Consider the following 3,745-nt stretch of genomic DNA (forward strand, 5'->3'; position numbering starts at 1 on the left):
ATTCTCTCTACCACATACCATGTTTATAATAAATGCATCAGGTACTATAAAGAACATAAAATACTACAGTGTGTGACCCTGATAGTCCCAATAAGTCACAGCCATGATTATGAAGTTCTTTCTGATCAATACCTAACATCAGGACCGGGACATCCATAATAGTTTTTGTTTGTGATTTGTGATTGAGTAACCTTGTGTGATATCTTCTTCTATATATCCCATTGCTTCACGATATCATGATACGTGAGGCGAGACTTCGACATTCTCGTGATCAAAGTCTTCATGATTGTACCATTAACCTCGATCCGGTTTCATTACCTATCTCGTACCATATTCCGATGTCCTTTTAACAAAGTGTTTGGCTAGACGATTGGGTGATATTTTAATGCCGAGTTGGGCCCTGATTATATCCCTCCATATTCTGGAGGAGCAATTCCCACTCTTGAGCCACTAGGTCATTAGACATCCTTTCCAATATATATGAATACCATCGTACCTTTCCTGCCTCCTTTTACGGTAGACTTATGATGGTAACCAACACATTCCTTCTGGAATATGATCTCTTGATACATTGAGGGTCTATGGATTCATTTCATAAGATTACACATGGATAATACTATTAACAAGGAATAATGTCTCATAGTATGTCCGATAAAACTGGGTCGGTTCAATACCACTGTTCTTCTCAACAATCTAGTATTGTCAGTACTCATGATCAGAAAAACATGATCATCAAACAACAGATGGGCTAGTCCTAGAGGAGGGACTATGAATACTTGTTTGTTCATTCTTATACACGTGCCCATAAATTTTCCTTTGAATCTTATATTCAAGACACAAAGCATTTATAGTATATTAGAATAAATTTAATCACAAAAATTAAAGTCATTCATAATAATAAACATTTGATAATTGATTATTGGGCATAACTCCTACAGTTGCACTCAAGGAGCTCGATGGATGGAGAGAAGATGCTCGCCGGAGTTGGAGAAGAATGCCATGGGTAAGGATGGTGACTTCAGTCGATTGAGAATTACTCCTTTAATACTGTAAAAGAAAGGGTGGAGGCGTGCAAATTATTAAAAGTCAAATCGTGCAAAGTTTAGTAGACCATTGATAAAACTGTTATTAACACTTCTTAGGGTAAAAATGGACAACGCATGTGCATCTTGGAGAATTTGAAGCTCGCGTGCGGCTTTGGCACGGCATGCGAGTGAGACTACAGTGCTTCCTGGACCATATTATGGTCGAACGCAACACCGGGACTACTATTCCATCCGCTGCAATATTCGACCTACTAATCAGTGACATGTGGGCCAGCCTTCCTGGCTACAACTTTTTTTAGTACCAAACTCCTGGCCATGCTTGTCGGTAATGACCGAAGCCTCGTTGTTAAACAGAGTGAATGTCAACTAAAAATTGAATGGTCAGCAACGCTGGTCCAAATTGTGCATCTGGTATGTATGCATATACTCTCTTCGTTCCATTAAACTGATGTTAGATTTATTCAAATTTAATGCATTTAGATTTTAAATAGTGTGTAGATACAAATATGGAACAACTTTTATAGGATGGAGGGAGTAGTATGTACTTCCTCCTTTCCCTTAAACATGGTGCAAAAGGAATTACTCCCTCTGTTAAAAAATATGTGTCTCAGTTTTATCTACATATGAATGTATCTCTAACTAAAATGCATTTAGATACATGCGTATGTAGATAAAAGCGAGACACTTATTTTCAAATGGAGGGAGTACAATTTTTCACCAAAAACAAATAGGTTTTGCTGATTGTTGGATGGGAGGCGAATTACAGGAATCTTCTTATCCATTTGTATAACCACCATGTCTGCAGTTGGAGCAGGAGCTGTTTGCGTCCCCAGTCTCGCAGGCTACACACGGATTCAACTGAAATTATATCCAATCGGGTGGCTTGATTACGATTGTGTCGGTTAAGAGCATCTCCAGTCGCGTCCTCCAAACCGTCCCAAACCGCACCGGATTGAGCGTTTGGGGGACGTGTTTTGTTCGTGCCGCTTTTGGGGGACGTCGCTCCCCATCGACGCCGCCCCCAAATGAATATTGGTGCACGAAAATAAATGTTTTCATTCAATTTTGATTATATATTACAAAGTTTGAATGAAAACGGCTAGATTTCATCTAAACCTAGACTACTGACCGCCCGGCGGTGCGTTCGACGGTCCCGCCTCGTCGTCGCCTCCCCTACGCCGCAGCTCCTGCTGCGCGCGCCTCCTCTCCTTGCGTTCGGCGGTGGCCAGACGGTGCCGCTCCCGCCGCGCGTCCTCCTCCGCCCTCCCCTGCTGGGTCGCCTGGAGGGAGAGCTCGACGGCGCGACGAATCTGCGCCTCTTCGCGGGCACGAGCGTCGTCCTGGAGCTTCTTCTCCGACTCGAAGGACTTGATGAGCGCGCGTTGCTGATCGGCCGTCTCGTCCGGGTGCGGCCCGTCGTCGTCGGACCACTCGAACTCGTCGTCATCGTTGTCCTCCACCTCGGTGTCCTCCGCCTCGGCCTCCTCCTCCTCCATTGGCGCCTTCTCCTCCACATCTGTTGGCGCCTCCATCATCGCCGCCGCCAACACGGCGTCCTCCACCGCCAACTCGTCCGCCCGCCTCCCCCATAACGCCCTCAGCGCCGCCTCCCGCTGATGACGCTCCTCCGTCGCCAGCTGCTGCGCCGGCGCTCGATCGACTCCGCCGCCGGCGCTCTATCGACTCCCGCCGTTCACGGTACGGCGCCTCCCGCTCACCGCGGCCGGCGCTCGTCGGCCCACCGCTGCTCCATCTCCGCCCGGTACCGGCACCGTCGCGCCTCTGTCTCGTCGAGGCGTCGGACACCGCAACGGTGGCGTCCTCGCTGCTCCTGCCACGGCTGCTGCCGCCGCGGCCTCGCCGGCCGGCGGGGCCATGGGCGCGAACGCCGCCGGATCCGCCGCTTGCGCCGCCTCCCGCCGCTAGCGGGCCTGCTCTTGCATCGCCTCCCGCCCGCTGCCGACGGTGTGCACGCCATTGCTCTTCCCGGGCCGCTGCTAAGGGGTCGGTGTCGACCTGCGTTTCCGGGACTGCAAGTGGAGGGGACGGCGGTGGAGGGAAGTGGCCCGCGCCGGGGCGGTTCGCCATTGCTACTGGTGGTGGAGGAGACGGCGGTGGAGCGACGAGGGCTGTGTTTGTTGCCGGCGGGGTGTGGTGGCTACCGTTGAGCCGGGAGACCTTTTATAGACGCCGGCGTCGGGAAGAAAGCGCGGGAACAGGGCGAGAAGAGGCGGGAAGATCGCGTGGGAACGGGCGGTGGCGTGCGAACGCCGGCGACGCGTGGAGGCTGCGCGGCACCGACGAGACGTCTCGCCTGCCCCTCCGTCGCCATTAAGGCAAAGATGCCGCCGTGTGTCACTGCGCGCGCGAATAACTTCCGTCGCGAGGTAGGCGACGGTTAGGTTAAAATTAGCCGTGCCGGCCGACGGGTCGGCCCCGCCACTCCCCGCCTCGCTTTTCGTTGTGTCCGGCGTCTCCGGAGCGTCCCCTGTGGGACGGGGACGGGCACGGGGCGCCGGACACCGTATCGGGCCACGCCGGACAAAAATGAACTTTGGGGGACGCGGCTGGAACGCATTTTCTGTCCGGCGTGTCCCAAATCCCTTTGGGGGACGGTTTGTGGGACGCGGCTGGAGATGCTCTAAGCCAAGCTTCAACAAACATATACTCCCTCTGTCTAAAATAAGTGTATCGTTTTT

The sequence above is a fragment of the Lolium rigidum genome, chromosome 6 (assembly GCF_022539505.1).
Source record: "Lolium rigidum isolate FL_2022 chromosome 6, APGP_CSIRO_Lrig_0.1, whole genome shotgun sequence".
NCBI classification, from domain to species: Eukaryota; Viridiplantae; Streptophyta; class Magnoliopsida; order Poales; family Poaceae; genus Lolium; species Lolium rigidum.